The sequence below is a fragment of the Moschus berezovskii genome, chromosome 11 (genome assembly GCF_049115385.1).
Source record: "Moschus berezovskii isolate FMDL1 chromosome 11, NW_MosBer_1.0, whole genome shotgun sequence".
In the NCBI taxonomy this organism is placed as follows: domain Eukaryota; kingdom Metazoa; phylum Chordata; class Mammalia; order Artiodactyla; family Moschidae; genus Moschus; species Moschus berezovskii.
The window spans coordinates 110,794,817-110,816,432 of record NC_142470.1 but is presented as its reverse complement, the minus strand read 5'-3'; positions in this window follow the sequence as shown (position 1 = coordinate 110,816,432).

Below are 21,616 nucleotides of genomic sequence, written 5' to 3'. Positions count from 1 at the left end.
GAGCCAAGACCTCTCCAAGGGCTTTTCCCTCAGGCTGAAGCAGATTTCGCAGGAAGCGGGCCTGGAGAGCTTCCTTCGTGGATGCAGAGGCAGCAGAGCGGCCTGCGTGTGCACAGCTGCATTTGGCAGAGAGGAGCTCGCTTTGGCACTGGGAGGCTGTGAGACCTGCTCCAAGCACCGGGATTGCTGGGTTGGGGCCTGCATCTCGCTGCCACTTGCTGAGCTTCCAAAGACTTTCCTAGCTCACAGCCTCGCTAGCCATGAAGGAGCAGGCTGAGGGAGTGTGTCAGACATGACTCAGCACTTTCCTGGGCTTGCCTGTGGTTTTGCCTTTCCACTCCAACTGGGCCCCGGGACTCCTTGCACAGGAGGAGGAGCCCGGTTGTCTCCAAACTTCCTAGGGCTAGAGTAGAGCAGGGAGAACTCTGTCAGCTGGAAGGGAAGAGCAGAAGGGTAGATGGGGCAGATGTTGCCTGGCCGCTCTGGGGAAGCAACGCCCAGGGAGAAACAGGCACCATGGGCCTCCAGGCAGGGGATGCGAGATCCCAGCCAGAGTGCTTCTGCGTCTCAGCCGAGAAGCTTCCTGAGCGTTTGAGGTTGCCTGCAGCTCTCCAGAGGAGCAAAGACATGTGGGGTGTGTTTGGCCTTTCCCTGTGAGGGTGGTGCCCTTGCGGCAGCCCCAGGCCCAGGAGCAACGGCCCCAGAGGAAAGACCGTTCCCACTGAGATTCGCTCAGGCTGAGAAGCAGATTTCGCAGGAAGCGGGAGGAGAGAGCTTCCTTCGCCAATGCAGAGGCAGCCTAGCGGCCTGCGTCTGCACAGCTGGATTTGGCAGAGAGGCGTTCGCTTTGCCCCTGGGAGACGCTGAGATTGGCTCCAAGCACCGAGATTTCCGGGTGCGCGGCCTGCATCTCTCTCGCACTCTCCGAGCTGGAGGAGGCTTTCCTAGCTCCCAGCGTTGCTTCCCTGAAAGGAGCAGGCTGAGGAAGTGTGTCCGACATGACTCAGCCCCTTCCTAGGCTTCCCCGTGCTATTGCCTTTCAGTGCAATGGAAGGCGCAGGACTCCTTGGAAAGGAGGCTGGGCTCGGTTGTCTCCCCACTTCAGAGGTCTAGAGCAGAGCACTGAGACGTCTGTCAGGCGGAAGGGAAGCGCTGTTGTGCCCATGGTGAAGATGTTGCTTGGCCGCACTGTGGAAGCAACGCCCAGAGAGAAACAGGCACCGTGGGCCTCCAGGCAGGGGCTGCGGGATCACAGCCAGAATGCCCCTGCGTCTCCGCTGAGACGCGACCTCCCAGTTGGAGGCTCCATGCCGCCCTCCAGAGGAGCAAAGACGTGTGGAGTGTGTCTGGCCTTTCCTTGGGAGTGTGGTGCCCTTCCCTCTTCCCCAGGCACAGGAGCAACTGCCCCTGAGCCAAGACCTCTCCAAGGGCTTTTCCCTCAGGCTGAAGCAGATTTCGCAGGAAGCGGGCCTCGAGAGCTTCCTTCGTGGATGCAGAGGCAGCAGAGCGGCCTGCGTGTGCACAGCTGCATTTGGCAGAGAGGAGCTCGCTTTGGCACTGGGAGGCTGTGAGACCTGCTCCAAGCACCGGGATTGCTGGGTTGGGGCCTGCATCTCGCTGCCACTTGCTGAGCTTCCAAAGACTTTCCTAGCTCACAGCCTCGCTAGCCATGAAGGAGCAGGCTGAGGGAGTGTGTCAGACATGACTCAGCACTTTCCTGGGCTTGCCTGTGGTTTTGCCTTTCCACTCCAACTGGGCCCCGGGACTCCTTGCACAGGAGGAGGAGCCCGGTTGTCTCCAAACTTCCTAGGGCTAGAGTAGAGCAGGGAGAACTCTGTCAGCTGGAAGGGAAGAGCAGAAGGGTAGATGGGGCAGATGTTGCCTGGCCGCTCTGGGGAAGCAACGCCCAGGGAGAAACAGGCACCATGGGCCTCCAGGCAGGGGATGCGAGATCCCAGCCAGAGTGCTTCTGCGTCTCAGCCGAGAAGCTTCCTGAGCGTTTGAGGTTGCCTGCAGCTCTCCAGAGGAGCAAAGACATGTGGGGTGTGTTTGGCCTTTCCCTGTGAGGGTGGTGCCCTTGCGGCAGCCCCAGGCCCAGGAGCAACGGCCCCAGAGGAAAGACCGTTCCCACTGAGATTCGCTCAGGCTGAGAAGCAGATTTCGCAGGAAGCGGGAGGAGAGAGCTTCCTTCGCCAATGCAGAGGCAGCCTAGCGGCCTGCGTCTGCACAGCTGGATTTGGCAGAGAGGCCTTCGCTTTGCCCCTGGGAGACGCTGAGATTGGCTCCAAGCACCGAGATTTCCGGGTGCGCGGCCTGCATCTCTCTCGCACTCTCCGAGCTGGAGAAGGCTTTCCTAGCTCCCAGCGTTGCTTCCCTGAAAGGAGCAGGCTGAGGAAGTGTGTCCGACATGACTCAGCCCCTTCCTAGGCTTCCCCGTGCTATTGCCTTTCAGTGCAATGGAAGGCGCAGGACTCCTTGGAAAGGAGGCTGGGCTCGGTTGTCTCCCCACTTCAGAGGTCTAGAGCAGAGCACTGAGACGTCTGTCAGGCGCAAGGGAAGCGCTGTTGTGCCCATGGTGAAGATGTTGCTTGGCCGCACTGTGGAAGCAACGCCCAGAGAGAAACAGGCACCGTGGGCCTCCAGGCAGGGGCTGCGGGATCACAGCCAGAATGCCCCTGCGTCTCCGCTGAGACGCGACCTCCCAGTTGGAGGCTCCATGCCGCCCTCCAGAGGAGCAAAGACGTGTGGAGTGTGTCTGGCCTTTCCTTGGGAGTGTGGTGCCCTTCCCTCTTCCCCAGGCACAGGAGCAACTGCCCCTGAGCCAAGACCTCTCCAAGGGCTTTTCCCTCAGGCTGAAGCAGATTTCGCAGGAAGCGGGCCTCGAGAGCTTCCTTCGTGGATGCAGAGGCAGCAGAGCGGCCTGCGTGTGCAAAGCTGCATTTGGCAGAGAGGAGCTCGCTTTGGCACTGGGAGGCTGTGAGACCTGCTCCAAGCACCGGGATTGCTGGGTTGGGGCCTGCATCTCGCTGCCACTTGCTGAGCTTCCAAAGACTTTCCTAGCTCACAGCCTCGCTAGCCATGAAGGAGCAGGCTGAGGGAGTGTGTCAGACATGACTCAGCACTTTCCTGGGCTTGCCTGTGGTTTTGCCTTTCCACTCCAACTGGGCCCCGGGACTCCTTGCACAGGAGGAGGAGCCCGGTTGTCTCCAAACTTCCTAGGGCTAGAGTAGAGCAGGGAGAACTCTGTCAGCTGGAAGGGAAGAGCAGAAGGGTAGATGGGGCAGATGTTGCCTGGCCGCTCTGGGGAAGCAACGCCCAGGGAGAAACAGGCACCATGGGCCTCCAGGCAGGGGATGCGAGATCCCAGCCAGAGTGCTTCTGCGTCTCAGCCGAGAAGCTTCCTGAGCGTTTGAGGTTGCCTGCAGCTCTCCAGAGGAGCAAAGACATGTGGGGTGTGTTTGGCCTTTCCCTGTGAGGGTGGTGCCCTTGCGGCAGCCCCAGGCCCAGGAGCAACGGCCCCAGAGGAAAAGACCGTTCCCACTGAGATTCGCTCAGGCTGAGAAGCAGATTTCGCAGGAAGCGGGAGGAGAGAGCTTCCTTCGCCAATGCAGAGGCAGCCTAGCGGCCTGCGTCTGCACAGCTGGATTTGGCAGAGAGGCCTTCGCTTTGCCCCTGGGAGACGCTGAGATTGGCTCCAAGCACCGAGATTTCCGGGTGCGCGGCCTGCATCTCTCTCGCACTCTCCGAGCTGGAGAAGGCTTTCCTAGCTCCCAGCGTTGCTTCCCTGAAAGGAGCAGGCTGAGGAAGTGTGTCCGACATGACTCAGCCCCTTCCTAGGCTTCCCCGTGCTATTGCCTTTCAGTGCAATGGAAGGCGCAGGACTCCTTGGAAAGGAGGCTGGGCTCGGTTGTCTCCCCAGTTCAGAGGTCTAGAGCAGAGCACTGAGACGTCTGTCAGGCGCAAGGGAAGCGCTGTTGTGCCCATGGTGAAGATGTTGCTTGGCCGCACTGTGGAAGCAACGCCCAGAGAGAAACAGGCACCGTGGGCCTCCAGGCAGGGGCTGCGGGATCACAGCCAGAATGCCCCTGCGTCTCCGCTGAGACGCGACCTCCCAGTTGGAGGCTCCATGCCGCCCTCCAGAGGAGCAAAGACGTGTGGAGTGTGTCTGGCCTTTCCTTGGGAGTGTGGTGCCCTTCCCTCTTCCCCAGGCACAGGAGCAACTGCCCCTGAGCCAAGACCTCTCCAAGGGCTTTTCCCTCAGGCTGAAGCAGATTTCGCAGGAAGCGGGCCTCGAGAGCTTCCTTCGTGGATGCAGAGGCAGCAGAGCGGCCTGCGTGTGCAAAGCTGCATTTGGCAGAGAGGAGCTCGCTTTGGCACTGGGAGGCTGTGAGACCTGCTCCAAGCACCGGGATTGCTGGGTTGGGGCCTGCATCTCGCTGCCACTTGCTGAGCTTCCAAAGACTTTCCTAGCTCACAGCCTCGCTAGGCATGAAGGAGCAGGCTGAGGGAGTGTGTCAGACATGACTCAGCACTTTCCTGGGCTTGCCTGTGGTTTTGCCTTTCCACTCCAACTGGGCCCCGGGACTCCTTGCACAGGAGGAGGAGCCCGGTTGTCTCCAAACTTCCTAGGGCTAGAGTAGAGCAGGGAGAACTCTGTCAGCTGGAAGGGAAGAGCAGAAGGGTAGATGGGGCAGATGTTGCCTGGCCGCTCTGGGGAAGCAACGCCCAGGGAGAAACAGGCACCATGGGCCTCCAGGCAGGGGATGCGAGATCCCAGCCAGAGTGCTTCTGCGTCTCAGCCGAGAAGCTTCCTGAGCGTTTGAGGTTGCCTGCAGCTCTCCAGAGGAGCAAAGACATGTGGGGTGTGTTTGGCCTTTCCCTGTGAGGGTGGTGCCCTTGCGGCAGCCCCAGGCCCAGGAGCAACGGCCCCAGAGGAAAGACCGTTCCCACTGAGATTCGCTCAGGCTGAGAAGCAGATTTCGCAGGAAGCGGGAGGAGAGAGCTTCCTTCGCCAATGCAGAGGCAGCCTAGCGGCCTGCGTCTGCACAGCTGGATTTGGCAGAGAGGCGTTCGCTTTGCCCCTGGGAGAGGCTGAGATTGGCTCCAAGCACCGAGATTTCCGGGTGCGCGGCCTGCATCTCTCTCGCACTCTCCGAGCTGGAGAAGGCTTTCCTAGCTCCCAGCGTTGCTTCCCTGAAAGGAGCAGGCTGAGGAATTGTGTCCGACATGACTCAGCCCCTTCCTAGGCTTCCCCGTGCTATTGCCTTTCACTTCAATGGAAGGCGCAGGACTCCTTGGAAAGGAGGCTGGGCTCGGTTGTCTCCCCACTTCAGAGGTCTAGAGCAGAGCACTGAGACGTCTGTCAGGCGCAAGGGAAGCGCTGTTGTGCCCATGGTGAAGATGTTGCTTGGCCGCACTGTGGAAGCAACGCCCAGAGAGAAACAGGCACCGTGGGCCTCCAGGCAGGGGCTGCGGGATCACAGCCAGAATGCCCCTGCGTCTCCGCTGAGACGCGACCTCCCAGTTGGAGGCTCCATGCCGCCCTCCAGAGGAGCAAAGACGTGTGGAGTGTGTCTGGCCTTTCCTTGGGAGTGTGGTGCCCTTCCCTCTTCCCCAGGCACAGGAGCAACTGCCCCTGAGCCAAGACCTCTCCAAGGGCTTTTCCCTCAGGCTGAAGCAGATTTCGCAGGAAGCGGGCCTCGAGAGTTTCCTTCGTGGATGCCGAGGCAGCAGAGCGGCCTGCGTGTGCACAGCTGCATTTGGCAGAGAGGAGCTCGCTTTGGCACTGGGAGGCTGTGAGACCTGCTCCAAGCACCGGGATTGCTGGGTTGGGGCCTGCATCTCGCTGCCACTTGCTGAGCTTCCAAAGACTTTCCTAGCTCACAGCCTCGCTAGCCATGAAGGAGCAGGCTGAGGGAGTGTGTCAGACATGACTCAGCACTTTCCTGGGCTTGCCTGTGGTTTTGCCTTTCCACTCCAACTGGGCCCCGGGACTCCTTGCACAGGAGGAGGAGCCCGGTTGTCTCCAAACTTCCTAGGGCTAGAGTAGAGCAGGGAGAACTCTGTCAGCTGGAAGGGAAGAGCAGAAGGGTAGATGGGGCAGATGTTGCCTGGCCGCTCTGGGGAAGCAACGCCTAGGGAGAAACAGGCACCATGGGCCTCCAGGCAGGGGATGCGAGATCCCAGCCAGAGTGCTTCTGCGTCTCAGCCAAGAAGCTTCCTGAGCGTTTGAGGTTGCCTGCAGCTCTCCAGAGGAGCAAAGATATGTGGGGTGTGTTTGGCCTTTCCCTGTGAGGGTGGTGCCCTTGCGGCAGCCCCAGGCCCAGGAGCAACGGCCCCAGAGGAAAGACCGTTCCCACTGAGATTCGCTCAGGCTGAGAAGCAGATTTGGCAGGAAGCGGGAGGAGAGAGCTTCCTTCGCCAATGCAGAGGCAGCCTAGCGGCCTGCGTCTGCAAAGCTGGATTTGGCAGAGAGGCCTTCGCTTTGCCCCTGGGAGACGCTGAGATTGGATCCAAGCACCGAGATTTCCGGGTGCGCGGCCTGCATCTCTCTCGCACTCTCCGAGCTGGAGAAGGCTTTCCTAGCTCCCAGCGTTGCTTCCCTGAAAGGAGCAGGCTGAGGAAGTGTGTCCGACATGACTCAGCCCCTTCCTAGGCTTCCCCGCGCTATTGCCTTTCAGTGCAATGGAAGGCGCAGGACTCCTTGGAAAGGAGGCTGGGCTCGGTTGTCTCCCCACTTCAGAGGTCTAGAGCAGAGCACTGAGACGTCTGTCAGGCGGAAGGGACGCGCTGTTGTGCCCATGGTGAAGATGTTGCTTGGCCGCACTGTGGAAGCAACGCCCAGAGAGAAACAGGCACCGTGGGCCTCCAGGCAGGGTCTGCGGGATCACAGCCAGAATGCCCCTGCGTCTCCGCTGAGACGCGACCTCCCAGTTGGAGGCTCCATGCCGCCCTCCAGAGGAGCAAAGACCTGTGGAGTGTGTCTGGCCTTTCCTTGGGAGTGTGGTGCCCTTCCCTCTTCCCCAGGCACAGGAGCAACTGCCCCTGAGCCAAGACCTCTCCAAGGGCTTTTCCCTCAGGCTGAAGCAGATTTCGCAGGAAGCGGGCCTCGAGAGCTTCCTTCGTGGATGCAGAGGCAGCAGAGCGGCCTGCGTGTGCACAGCTGCATTTGGCAGAGAGGAGCTCGCTTTGGCACTGGGAGGCTGTGAGACCTGCTCCAAGCACCGGGATTGCTGGGTTGGGGCCTGCATCTCGCTGCCACCTGCTGAGCTTCCAAAGACTTTCCTAGCTCACAGCCTCGCTAGCCATGAAGGAGCAGGCTGAGGGAGTGTGTCAGACATGACTCAGCACTTTCCTGGGCTTGCCTGTGGTTTTGCCTTTCCACTCCAACTGGGCCCCGGGACTCCTTGCACAGGAGGAGGAGCCCGGTTGTCTCCAAACTTCCTAGGGCTAGAGTAGAGCAGGGAGAACTCTGTCAGCTGGAAGGGAAGAGCAGAAGGGTAGATGGGGCAGATGTTGCCTGGCCGCTCTGGGGAAGCAACGCCCAGGGAGAAACAGGCACCATGGGCCTCCAGGCAGGGGATGCGAGATCCCAGCCAGAGTGCTTCTGCGTCTCAGCCGAGAAGCTTCCTGAGCGTTTGAGGTTGCCTGCAGCTCTCCAGAGGAGCAAAGACATGTGGGGTGTGTTTGGCCTTTCCCTGTGAGGGTGGTGCCCTTGCGGCAGCCCCAGGCCCAGGAGCAACGGCCCCAGAGGAAAGACCGTTCCCACTGAGATTCGCTCAGGCTGAGAAGCAGATTTCGCAGGAAGCGGGAGGAGAGAGCTTCCTTCGCCAATGCAGAGGCAGCCTAGCGGCCTGCGTCTGCACAGCTGGATTTGGCAGAGAGGCGTTCGCTTTGCCCCTGGGAGAGGCTGAGATTGGCTCCAAGCACCGAGATTTCCGGGTGCGCGGCCTGCATCTCTCTCGCACTCTCCGAGCTGGAGAAGGCTTTCCTAGCTCCCAGCGTTGCTTCCCTGAAAGGAGCAGGCTGAGGAAGTGTGTCCGACATGACTCAGCCCCTTCCTAGGCTTCCCCGTGCTATTGCCTTTCAGTGCAATGGAAGGCGCAGGACTCCTTGGAAAGGAGGCTGGGCTCGGTTGTCTCCCCACTTCAGAGGTCTAGAGCAGAGCACTGAGACGTCTGTCAGGCGGAAGGGAAGCGCTGTTGTGCCCATGGTGAAGATGTTGCTTGGCCGCACTGTGGAAGCAACGCCCAGAGAGAAACAGGCACCGTGGGCCTCCAGGCAGGGGCTGCGGGATCACAGCCAGAATGCCCCTGTGTCTCCGCTGAGACGCGACCTCCCAGTTGGAGGCTCCATGCCGCCCTCCAGATGAACAAAGACGTGTGGAGTGTGTCTGGCCTTTCCTTGGGAGTGTGGTGCCCTTCCCTCTTCCCCAGGCACAGGAGCAACTGCCCCTGAGCCAAGACCTCTCCAAGGGCTTTTCCCTCAGGCTGAAGCAGATTTCGCAGGAAGCGGGCCTCGAGAGCTTCCTTGGTGGATGCAGAGGCAGCAGAGCGGCCTGCGTGTGCACAGCTGCATTTGGCAGAGAGGAGCTCGCTTTGGCACTGGGAGGCTGTGAGACCTGCTCCAAGCACCGGGATTGCTGGGTTGGGGCCTGCATCTCGCTGCCACTTGCTGAGCTTCCAAAGACTTTCCTAGCTCACAGCCTCGCTAGCCATGAAGGAGCAGGCTGAGGGAGTGTGTCAGACATGACTCAGCACTTTCCTGGGCTTGGCTGTGGTTTTGCCTTTCCACTCCAACTGGGCCCCGGGACTCCTTGCACAGGAGGAGGAGCCCGGTTGTCTCCAAAATTCCTAGGGCGAGAGTAGAGCAGGGAGAACTCTGTCAGCTGGAAGGGAAGAGCAGAAGGGTAGATGGGGCAGATGTTGCCTGGCCGCTCTGGTGAAGCAACGCCCAGGGAGAAACAGGCACCATGGGCCTCCAGGCAGGGGATGCGAGATCCCAGCCAGAGTGCTTCTGCGTCTCAGCCGAGAAGCTTCCTGAGCGTTTGAGGTTGCCTGCAGCTCTCCAGAGGAGCAAAGTCATGTGGGGTGTGTTTGGCCTTTCCCTGTGAGGGTGGTGCCCTTGCGGCAGCCCCAGGCCCAGGAGCAACGGCCCCAGAGGAAAGACCGTTCCCACTGAGATTCGCTCAGGCTGAGAAGCAGATTTCGCAGGAAGCGGGAGGAGAGAGCTTCCTTCGCCAATGCAGAGGCAGCCTAGCGGCCTGCCTCTGCACAGCTGGATTTGGCAGAGAGGCGTTCGCTTTGCCCCTGGGAGACGCTGAGATTGGCTCCAAGCACCGAGATTTCCGGGTGCGCGGCCTGCATCTCTCTCGCACTCTCCGAGCTGGAGGAGGCATTCCTAGCTCCCAGCGTTGCTTCCCTGAAAGGAGCAGGCTGAGGAAGTGTGTCCGACATGACTCAGCCCCTTCCTAGTCTTCCCCGTGCTATTGCCTTTCAGTGCAATGGAAGGCGCAGGACTCCTTGGAAAGGAGGCTGGGCTCGGTTGTCTCCCCACTTCAGAGGTCTAGAGCAGAGCACTGAGACGTCTGTCAGGCGGAAGGGAAGCGCTGTTGTGCCCATGGTGAAGATGTTGCTTGGCCGCACTGTGGAAGCAACGCCCAGAGAGAAACAGGCACCGTGGGCCTCCAGGCAGGGGCTGCGGGATCACAGCCAGAATGCCCCTGTGTCTCCGCTGAGACGCGACCTCCCAGTTGGAGGCTCCATGCCGCCCTCCAGAGGAGCAAAGACGTGTGGAGTGTGTCTGGCCTTTCCTTGGGAGTGTGGTGCCCTTCCCTCTTCCCCAGGCACAGGAGCAACTGCCCCTGAGCAAAGACCTCTCCAAGGGCTTTTCCCTCAGGCTGAAGCAGATTTCGCAGGAAGCGGGCCTCGAGAGCTTCCTTCGTGGATGCAGAGGCAGCAGAGCGGCCTGCGTGTGCAAAGCTGCATTTGGCAGAGAGGAGCTCGCTTTGGCACTGGGAGGCTGTGAGACCTGCTCCAAGCACCGGGATTGCTGGGTTGGGGCCTGCATCTCGCTGCCACTTGCTGAGCTTCCAAAGACTTTCCTAGCTCACAGCCTCGCTAGCCATGAAGGAGCAGGCTGAGGGAGTGTGTCAGACATGACTCAGCACTTTCCTGGGCTTGCCTGTGGTTTTGCCTTTCCACTCCAACTGGGCCCCGGGACTCCTTGCACAGGAGGAGGAGCCCGGTTGTCTCCAAACTTCCTAGGGCTAGAGTAGAGCAGGGAGAACTCTGTCAGCTGGAAGGGAAGAGCAGAAGGGTAGATGGGGCAGATGTTGCCTGGCCGCTCTGGGGAAGCAACGCCCAGGGAGAAACAGGCACCATGGGCCTCCAGGCAGGGGCTGCGAGATCCCAGCCAGAGTGCTTCTGCGTCTCAGCCGAGAAGCTTCCTGAGCGTTTGAGGTTGCCTGCAGCTCTCCAGAGGAGCAAAGACATGTGGGGTGTGTTTGGCCTTTCCCTGTGAGGGTGGTGCCCTTGCGGCAGCCCCAGGCCCAGGAGCAACGGCCCCAGAGGAAAAACCGTTCCCACTGAGATTCGCTCAGGCTGAGAAGCAGATTTCGCAGGAAGCGGGAGGAGAGAGCTTCCTTCGCCAATGCAGAGGCAGCCTAGCGGCCTGCGTCTGCACAGCTGGATTTGGCAGAGAGGCGTTCGCTTTGCCCCTGGGAGACGCTGAGATTGGCTCCAAGCACCGAGATTTCCGGGTGCGCGGCCTGCATCTCTCTTGCACTCTCCGAGCTGGAGGAGGCTTTCCTAGCTCCCAGCGTTGCTTCCCTGAAAGGAGCAGGCTGAGGAAGTGTGTCCGACATGACTCAGCCCCTTCCTAGGCTTCCCCGTGCTATTGCCTTTCAGTGCAATGGAAGGCGCAGGACTCCTTGGAAAGGAGGCTGGGCTCGGTTGTCTCCCCACTTCAGAGGTCTAGAGCAGAGCACTGAGACGTCTGTCAGGCGGAAGGGAAGCGCTGTTGTGCCCATGGTGAAGATGTTGCTTGGCCGCACTGTGGAAGCAACGCCCAGAGAGAAACAGGCACCGTGGGCCTCCAGGCAGGGTCTGCGGGATCACAGCCAGAATGCCCCTGCGTCTCCGCTGAGACGCGACCTCCCAGTTGGAGGCTCCATGCCGCCCTCCAGAGGAGCAAAGACCTGTGGAGTGTGTCTGGCCTTTCCTTGGGAGTGTGGTGCCCTTCCCTCTTCCCCAGGCACAGGAGCAACTGCCCCTGAGCCAAGACCTCTCCAAGGGCTTTTCCCTCAGGCTGAAGCAGATTTCGCAGGAAGCGGGCCTCGAGAGCTTCCTTCGTGGATGCAGAGGCAGCAGAGCGGCCTGCGTGTGCACAGCTGCATTTGGCAGAGAGGAGCTCGCTTTGGCACTGGGAGGCTGTGAGACCTGCTCCAAGCACCGGGATTGCTGGGTTGGGGCCTGCATCTCGCTGCCACCTGCTGAGCTTCCAAAGACTTTCCTAGCTCACAGCCTCGCTAGCCATGAAGGAGCAGGCTGAGGGAGTGTGTCAGACATGACTCAGCACTTTCCTGGGCTTGCCTGTGGTTTTGCCTTTCCACTCCAACTGGGCCCCGGGACTCCTTGCACAGGAGGAGGAGCCCGGTTGTCTCCAAACTTCCTAGGGCTAGAGTAGAGCAGGGAGAACTCTGTCAGCTGGAAGGGAAGAGCAGAAGGGTAGATGGGGCAGATGTTGCCTGGCCGCTCTGGGGAAGCAACGCCCAGGGAGAAACAGGCACCATGGGCCTCCAGGCAGGGAATGCGAGATCCCAGCCAGAGTGCTTCTGCGTCTCAGCCGAGAAGCTTCCTGAGCGTTTGAGGTTGCCTGCAGCTCTCCAGAGGAGCAAAGACATGTGGGGTGTGTTTGGCCTTTCCCTGTGAGGGTGGTGCCCTTGCGGCAGCCCCAGGCCCAGGAGCAACGGCCCCAGAGGAAAGACCGTTCCCACTGAGATTCGCTCAGGCTGAGAAGCAGATTTCGCAGGAAGCGGGAGGAGAGAGCTTCCTTCGCCAATGCAGAGGCAGCCTAGCGGCCTGCGTCTGCACAGCTGGATTTGGCAGAGAGGCGTTCGCTTTGCCCCTGGGAGAGGCTGAGATTGGCTCCAAGCACCGAGATTTCCGGGTGCGCGGCCTGCATCTCTCTCGCACTCTCCGAGCTGGAGAAGGCTTTCCTAGCTCCCAGCGTTGCTTCCCTGAAAGGAGCAGGCTGAGGAAGTGTGTCCGACATGACTCAGCCCCTTCCTAGGCTTCCCCGTGCTATTGCCTTTCAGTGCAATGGAAGGCGCAGGACTCCTTGGAAAGGAGGCTGGGCTCGGTTGTCTCCCCACTTCAGAGGTCTAGAGCAGAGCACTGAGACGTCTGTCAGGCGGAAGGGAAGCGCTGTTGTGCCCATGGTGAAGATGTTGCTTGGCCGCACTGTGGAAGCAACGCCCAGAGAGAAACAGGCACCGTGGGCCTCCAGGCAGGGGCTGCGGGATCACAGCCAGAATGCCCCTGTGTCTCCGCTGAGACGCGACCTCCCAGTTGGAGGCTCCATGCCGCCCTCCAGATGAACAAAGACGTGTGGAGTGTGTCTGGCCTTTCCTTGGGAGTGTGGTGCCCTTCCCTCTTCCCCAGGCACAGGAGCAACTGCCCCTGAGCCAAGACCTCTCCAAGGGCTTTTCCCTCAGGCTGAAGCAGATTTCGCAGGAAGCGGGCCTCGAGAGCTTCCTTGGTGGATGCAGAGGCAGCAGAGCGGCCTGCGTGTGCACAGCTGCATTTGGCAGAGAGGAGCTCGCTTTGGCACTGGGAGGCTGTGAGACCTGCTCCAAGCACCGGGATTGCTGGGTTGGGGCCTGCATCTCGCTGCCACTTGCTGAGCTTCCAAAGACTTTCCTAGCTCACAGCCTCGCTAGCCATGAAGGAGCAGGCTGAGGGAGTGTGTCAGACATGACTCAGCACTTTCCTGGGCTTGGCTGTGGTTTTGCCTTTCCACTCCAACTGGGCACCGGGACTCCTTGCACAGGAGGAGGAGCCCGGTTGTCTCCAAAATTCCTAGGGCGAGAGTAGAGCAGGGAGAACTCTGTCAGCTGGAAGGGAAGAGCAGAAGGGTAGATGGGGCAGATGTTGCCTGGCCGCTCTGGTGAAGCAACGCCCAGGGAGAAACAGGCACCATGGGCCTCCAGGCAGGGGATGCGAGATCCCAGCCAGAGTGCTTCTGCGTCTCAGCCGAGAAGCTTCCTGAGCGTTTGAGGTTGCCTGCAGCTCTCCAGAGGAGCAAAGTCATGTGGGGTGTGTTTGGCCTTTCCCTGTGAGGGTGGTGCCCTTGCGGCAGCCCCAGGCCCAGGAGCAACGGCCCCAGAGGAAAGACCGTTCCCACTGAGATTCGCTCAGGCTGAGAAGCAGATTTCGCAGGAAGCGGGAGGAGAGAGCTTCCTTCGCCAATGCAGAGGCAGCCTAGCGGCCTGCCTCTGCACAGCTGGATTTGGCAGAGAGGCGTTCGCTTTGCCCCTGGGAGACGCTGAGATTGGCTCCAAGCACCGAGATTTCCGGGTGCGCGGCCTGCATCTCTCTCGCACTCTCCGAGCTGGAGGAGGCATTCCTAGCTCCCAGCGTTGCTTCCCTGAAAGGAGCAGGCTGAGGAAGTGTGTCCGACATGACTCAGCCCCTTCCTAGTCTTCCCCGTGCTATTGCCTTTCAGTGCAATGGAAGGCGCAGGACTCCTTGGAAAGGAGGCTGGGCTCGGTTGTCTCCCCACTTCAGAGGTCTAGAGCAGAGCACTGAGACGTCTGTCAGGCGGAAGGGAAGCGCTGTTGTGCCCATGGTGAAGATGTTGCTTGGCCGCACTGTGGAAGCAACGCCCAGAGAGAAACAGGCACCGTGGGCCTCCAGGCAGGGGCTGCGGGATCACAGCCAGAATGCCCCTGTGTCTCCGCTGAGACGCGACCTCCCAGTTGGAGGCTCCATGCCGCCCTCCAGAGGAGCAAAGACGTGTGGAGTGTGTCTGGCCTTTCCTTGGGAGTGTGGTGCCCTTCCCTCTTCCCCAGGCACAGGAGCAACTGCCCCTGAGCAAAGACCTCTCCAAGGGCTTTTCCCTCAGGCTGAAGCAGATTTCGCAGGAAGCGGGCCTCGAGAGCTTCCTTCGTGGATGCAGAGGCAGCAGAGCGGCCTGCGTGTGCACAGCTGCATTTGGCAGAGAGGAGCTCGCTTTGGCACTGGGAGGCTGTGAGACCTGCTCCAAGCACCGGGATTGCTGGGTTGGGGCCTGCATCTCGCTGCCACTTGCTGAGCTTCCAAAGACTTTCCTAGCTCACAGCCTCGCTAGCCATGAAGGAGCAGGCTGAGGGAGTGTGTCAGACATGACTCAGCACTTTCCTGGGCTTGCCTGTGGTTTTGCCTTTCCACTCCAACTGGGCCCCGGGACTCCTTGCACAGGAGGAGGAGCCCGGTTGTCTCCAAACTTCCTAGGGCTAGAGTAGAGCAGGGAGAACTCTGTCAGCTGGAAGGGAAGAGCAGAAGGGTAGATGGGGCAGATGTTGCCTGGCCGCTCTGGGGAAGCAACGCCCAGGGAGAAACAGGCACCATGGGCCTCCAGGCAGGGGCTGCGAGATCCCAGCCAGAGTGCTTCTGCGTCTCAGCCGAGAAGCTTCCTGAGCGTTTGAGGTTGCCTGCAGCTCTCCAGAGGAGCAAAGACATGTGGGGTGTGTTTGGCCTTTCCCTGTGAGGGTGGTGCCCTTGCGGCAGCCCCAGGCCCAGGAGCAACGGCCCCAGAGGAAAAACCGTTCCCACTGAGATTCGCTCAGGCTGAGAAGCAGATTTGGCAGGAAGCGGGAGGAGAGAGCTTCCTTCGCCAATGCAGAGGCAGCCTAGCGGCCTGCGTCTGCACAGCTGGATTTGGCAGAGAGGCGTTCGCTTTGCCCCTGGGAGACGCTGAGATTGGCTCCAAGCACCGAGATTTCCGGGTGCGCGGCCTGCATCTCTCTTGCACTCTCCGAGCTGGAGGAGGCTTTCCTAGCTCCCAGCGTTGCTTCCCTGAAAGGAGCAGGCTGAGGAAGTGTGTCCGACATGACTCAGCCCCTTCCTAGGCTTCCCCGTGCTATTGCCTTTCAGTGCAATGGAAGGCGCAGGACTCCTTGGAAAGGAGGCTGGGCTCGGTTGTCTCCCCACTTCAGAGGTCTAGAGCAGAGCACTGAGACGTCTGTCAGGCGGAAGGGAAGCGCTGTTGTGCCCATGGTGAAGATGTTGCTTGGCCGCACTGTGGAAGCAACGCCCAGAGAGAAACAGGCACCGTGGGCCTCCAGGCAGGGGCTGCGGGATCACAGCCAGAATGCCCCTGCGTCTCCGCTGAGACGCGACCTCCCAGTTGGAGGTTCCATGCCGCCCTCCAGAGGAGCAAAGACGTGTGGAGTGTGTCTGGCCTTTCCTTGGGAGTGTGGTGCCCTTCCCTCTTCCCCAGGCACAGGAGCAACTGCCCCTGAGCCAAGACCTCTCCAAGGGCTTTTCCCTCAGGCTGAAGCAGATTTCGCAGGAAGCGGGCCTCGAGAGCTTCCTTCGTGGATGCAGAGGCAGCAGAGCGGCCTGCGTGTGCAAAGCTGCATTTGGCAGAGTGGAGCTCGCTTTGGCACTGGGAGGCTGTGAGACCTGCTCCAAGCACCGGGATTGCTGGGTTGGGGCCTGCATCTCGCTGCCACTTGCTGAGCTTCCAAAGACTTTCCTAGCTCACAGCCTCGCTAGCCATGAAGGAGCAGGCTGAGGGAGTGTGTCAGACATGACTCAGCACTTTCCTGGGCTTGCCTGTGGTTTTGCCTTTCCACTCCAACTGGGCCCCGGGACTCCTTGCACAGGAGGAGGAGCCCGGTTGTCTCCAAAATTCCTAGGGCGAGAGTAGAGCAGGGAGAACTCTGTCAGCTGGAAGGGAAGAGCAGAAGGGTAGATGGGGCAGATGTTGCCTGGCCGCTCTGGTGAAGCAACGCCCAGGGAGAAACAGGCACCATGGGCCTCCAGGCAGGGGATGCGAGATCCCAGCCAGAGTGCTTCTGCGTCTCAGCCGAGAAGCTTCCTGAGCGTTTGAGGTTGCCTGCAGCTCTCCAGAGGAGCAAAGTCATGTGGGGTGTGTTTGGCCTTTCCCTGTGAGGGTGGTGCCCTTGCGGCAGCCCCAGGCCCAGGAGCAACGGCCCCAGAGGAAAGACCGTTCCCACTGAGATTCGCTCAGGCTGAGAAGCAGATTTCGCAGGAAGCGGGAGGAGAGAGCTTCCTTCGCCAATGCAGAGGCAGCCTAGCGGCCTGCGTCTGCACAGCTGGATTTGGCAGAGAGGCGTTCGCTTTGCCCCTGGGAGACGCTGAGATGGGCTCCAAGCACCGAGATTTCCGGGTGCGCGGCCTGCATCTCTCTCGCACTCTCCGAGCTGGAGGAGGCATTCCTAGCTCCCAGCGTTGCTTCCCTGAAAGGAGCAGGCTGAGGAAGTGTGTCCGACATGACTCAGCCCCTTCCTAGGCTTCCCCGTGCTATTGCCTTTCAGTGCAATGGAAGGCGCAGGACTCCTTGGAAAGGAGGCTGGGCTCGGTTGTCTCCCCACTTCAGAGGTCTAGAGCAGAGCACTGAGACGTCTGTCAGGCGGAAGGGAAGCGCTGTTGTGCCCATGGTGAAGATGTTGCTTGGCCGCACTGTGGAAGCAACGCCCAGAGAGAAACAGGCACCGTGGGCCTCCAGGCAGGGGCTGCGGGATCACAGCCAGAATGCCCCTGCGTCTCCGCTGAGACGCGACCTCCCAGTTGGAGGTTCCATGCCGCCCTCCAGAGGAGCAAAGACGTGTGGAGTGTGTCTGGCCTTTCCTTGGGAGTGTGGTGCCCTTCCCTCTTCCCCAGGCACAGGAGCAACTGCCCCTGAGCCAAGACCTCTCCAAGGGCTTTTCCCTCAGGCTGAAGCAGATTTCGCAGGAAGCGGGCCTCGAGAGCTTCATTCATGGATGCAGAGGCAGCAGAGCGGCCTGCGTGTGCAAAGCTGCATTTGGCAGAGTGGAGCTCGCTTTGGCACTGGGAGGCTGTGAGACCTGCTCCAAGCACCGGGATTGCTGGGTTGGGGCCTGCATCTCGCTGCCACTTGCTGAGCTTCCAAAGACTTTCCTAGCTCACAGCCTCGCTAGCCATGAAGGAGCAGGCTGAGGGAGTGTGTCAGACATGACTCAGCACTTTCCTGGGCTTGCCTGTGGTTTTGCCTTTCCACTCCAACTGGGCCCCGGGACTCCTTGCACAGGAGGAGGAGCCCGGTTGTCTCCAAACTTCCTAGGGCTAGAGTAGAGCAGGGAGAACTCTGTCAGCTGGAAGGGAAGAGCAGAAGGGTAGATGGGGCAGATGTTGCCTGGCCGCTCTGGGGAAGCAACGCCCAGGGAGAAACAGGCACCATGGGCCTCCAGGCAGGGGATGCGAGATCCCAGCCAGAGTGCTTCTGCGTCTCAGCCGAGAAGCTTCCTGAGCGTTTGAGGTTGCCTGCAGCTCTCCAGAGGAGCAAAGACATGTGGGGTGTGTTTGGCCTTTCCCTGTGAGGGTGGTGCCCTTGCGGCAGCCCCAGGCCCAGGAGCAACTGCCCCAGAGGAAAGACCGTTCCCACTGAGATTCGCTCAGGCTGAGAAGCAGATTTGGCAGGAAGCGGGAGGAGAGAGCTTCCTTCGCCAATGCAGAGGCAGCCTAGCGGCCTGCGTCTGCAAAGCTGGATTTGGCAGAGAGGCCTTCGCTTTGCCCCTGGGAGACGCTGAGATTGGCTCCAAGCACCGAGATTTCCGGGTGCGCGGCCTGCATCTCTCTCGCACTCTCCGAGCTGGAGGAGGCTTTCCTAGCTCCCAGCGTTGCTTCCCTGAAAGGAGCAGGCTGAGGAAGTGTGTCCGACATGACTCAGCCCCTTCCTAGGCTTCCCCGTGCTATTGCCTTTCAGTGCAATGGAAGGCGCAGGACTCCTTGGAAAGGAGGCTGGGCTCGGTTGTCTCCCCACTTCAGAGGTCTAGAGCAGAGCACTGAGACGTCTGTCAGGCGCAAGGGAAGCGCTGTTGTGCCCATGGTGAAGATGTTGCTTGGCCGCACTGTGGAAGCAACGCCCAGAGAGAAACAGGCACCGTGGGCCTCCAGGCAGGGGCTGCGGGATCACAGCCAGAATGCCCCTGCGTCTCCGCTGAGACGCGACCTCCCAGTTGGAGGCTCCATGCCGCCCTCCAGAGGAGCAAAGACGTGTGGAGTGTGTCTGGCCTTTCCTTGGGAGTGTGGTGCCCTTCCCTCTTCCCCAGGCACAGGAGCAACTGCCCCTGAGCAAAGACCTCTCCAAGGGCTTTTCCCTCAGGCTGAAGCAGATTTCGCAGGAAGCGGGCCTGGAGAGCTTCCTTCGTGGATGCAGAGGCAGCAGAGCGGCCTGCGTGTGCACAGCTGCATTTGGCAGAGAGGAGTTCGCTTTGGCACTGGGAGGCTGTGAGACCTGCTCCAAGCACCGGGATTGCTGGGTTGGGGCCTGCATCTCGCTGCCACTTGCTGAGCTTCCAAAGACTTTCCTAGCTCACAGCCTCGCTAGCCATGAAGGAGCAGGCTGAGGGAGTGTGTCAGACATGACTCAGCACTTTCCTGGGCTTGCCTGTGGTTTTGCCTTTCCACTCCAACTGGGCCCCGGGACTCCTTGCACAGGAGGAGGAGCCCGGTTGTCTCCAAAATTCCTAGGGCGAGAGTAGAGCAGGGAGAACTCTGTCAGCTGGAAGGGAAGAGCAGAAGGGTAGATGGGGCAGATGTTGCCTGGCCGCTCTGGTGAAGCAACGCCCAGGGAGAAACAGGCACCATGGGCCTCCAGGCAGGGAATGCGAGATCCCAGCCAGAGTGCTTCTGCGTCTCAGCCGAGAAGCTTCCTGAGCGTTTGAGGTTGCCTGCAGCTCTCCAGAGGAGCAAAGTCATGTGGGGTGTGTTTGGCCTTTCCCTGTGAGGGTGGTGCCCTTGCGGCAGCCCCAGGCCCAGGAGCAACGGCCCCAGAGGAAAGACCGTTCCCACTGAGATTCGCTCAGGCTGAGAAGCAGATTTCGCAGGAAGTGGGAGGAGAGAGCTTCCTTCGCCAATGCAGAGGCAGCCTAGCGGCCTGCGTCTGCACAGCTGGATTTGGCAGAGAGGCGTTCGCTTTGCCCCTGGGAGACGCTGAGATTGGCTCCAAGCACCGAGATTTCCGGGTGCGCGGCCTGCATCTCTCTCGCACTCTCCGAGCTGGAGGAGGCATTCCTAGCTCCCAGCGTTGCTTCCCTGAAAGGAGCAGGCTGAGGAAGTGTGTCCGACATGACTCAGCCCCTTCCTAGGCTTCCCCGTGCTATTGCCTTTCAGTGCAATGGAAGGCGCAGGACTCCTTGGAAAGGAGGCTGGGCTCGGTTGTCTCCCCACTTCAGAGGTCTAGAGCAGAGCACTGAGACGTCTGTCAGGCGGAAGGGAAGCGCTGTTGTGCCCATGGTGAAGATGTTGCTTGGCCGCACTGTGGAAGCAACGCCCAGAGAGAAACAGGCACCGTGGGCCTCCAGGCAGGGGCTGCGGGATCACAGCCAGAATGCCCCTGTGTCTCCGCTGAGACGCGACCTCCCAGTTGGAGGCTCCATGCCGCCCTCCAGAGGAGCAAAGACGTGTGGAGTGTGTCTGGCCTTTCCTTGGGAGTGTGGTGCCCTTCCCTCTTCCCCAGGCACAGGAGCAACTGCCCCTGTGCAAAGACCTCTCCAAGGGCTTTTCCCTCAGGCTGAAGCAGATTTCGCAGGAAGCGGGCCTCGAGAGCTTCCTTCGTGGATGCAGAGGCAGCAGAGCGGCCTGCGTGTGCAAAGCTGCATTTGGCAGAGAGGAGCTCGCTTTGGCACTGGGAGGCTGTGAGACCTGCTCCAAGCACCGGGATTGCTGGGTTGGGGCCTGCATCTCGCTGCCACTTGCTGAGCTTCCAAAGACTTTCCTAGCTCACAGCCTCGCTAGCCATGAAGGAGCAGGCTGAGGGAGTGTGTCAGACATGACTCAGCACTTTCCTGGGCTTGCCTGTGGTTTTGCCTTTCCACTCCAACTGGGCCCCGGGACTCCTTGCACAGGAGGAGGAGCCCGGTTGTCTCCAAACTTCCTAGGGCTAGAGTAGAGCAGGGAGAACTCTGTCAGCTGGAAGGGAAGAGCAGAAGGGTAGATGGGGCAGATGTTGCCTGGCCGCTCTGGGGAAGCAACGCCCAGGGAAAAACAGGCACCATGGGCCTCCAGGCAGGGGATGCGAGATCCCAGCCAGAGTGCTTCTGCGTCTCAGCCGAGAAGCTTCCTGAGCGTTTGAGGTTGCCTGCAGCTCTCCAGAGGAGCAAAGACATGTGGGGTGTGTTTGGCCTTTCCCTGTGAGGGTGGTGCCCTTGCGGCAGCCCCAGGCCCAGGAGCAACGGCCCCAGAGGAAAGACCGTTCCCACTGAGATTCGCTCAGGCTGAGAAGCAGATTTCGCAGGAAGCGGGAGGAGAGAGCTTCCTTCGCCAATGCAGAGGCAGCCTAGCGGCCTGCGTCTGCACAGCTGGATTTGGCAGAGAGGCCTTCGCTTTGCCCCTGGGAGACGCTGAGATTGGCTCCAAGCACCGAGATTTCCGGGTGCGCGGCCTGCATCTCTCTCGCACTCTCCGAGCTGGAGAAGGCTTTCCTAGCTCCCAGCGTTGCTTCCCTGAAAGGAGCAGGCTGAGGAAGTGTGTCCGACATGACTCAGCCCCTTCCTAGGCTTCCCCGTGCTATTGCCTTTCAGTGCAATGGAAGGCGCAGGACTCCTTGGAAAGGAGGCTGGGCTCGGTTGTCTCCCCACTTCAGAGGTCTAGAGCAGAGCACTGAGACGTCTGTCAGGCGGAAGGGAAGCGCTGTTGTGCCCATGGTGAAGATGTTGCTTGGCCGCACTGTGGAAGCAACGCCCAGAGAGAAACAGGCACCGTGGGCCTCCAGGCAGGGGCTGCGGGATCACAGCCAGAATGCCCCTGCGTCTCCGCTGAGACGCGACCTCCCAGTTGGAGGCTCCATGCCGCCCTCCAGAGGAGCAAAGACGTGTGGAGTGTGTCTGGCCTTTCCTTGGGAGTGTGGTGCCCTTCCCTCTTCCCCAGGCACAGGAGCAACTGCCCCTGAGCCAAGACCTCTCCAAGGGCTTTTCCCTCAGGCTGAAGCAGATTTCGCAGGAAGCGGGCCTCGAGAGCTTCCTTCGTGGATGCAGAGGCAGCAGAGCGGCCTGCGTGTGCAAAGCTGCATTTGGCAGAGAGGAGCTCGCTTTGGCACTGGGAGGCTGTGAGACCTGCTCCAAGCACCGGGATTGCTGGGTTGGGGCCTGCATCTCGCTGCCACTTGCTGAGCTTCCAAAGACTTTCCTAGCTCACAGCCTCGCTAGCCATGAAGGAGCAGGCTGAGGGAGTGTGTCAGACATGACTCAGCACTTTCCTGGGCTTGCCTGTGGTTTCGCCTTTCCACTCCAACTGGGCCCCGGGACTCCTTGCACAGGAGGAGGAGCCCGGTTGTCTCCAAACTTCCTAGGGCTAGAGTAGAGCAGGGAGAACTCTGTCAGCTGGAAGGGAAGAGCAGAAGGGTAGATGGGGCAGATGTTGCCTGGCCG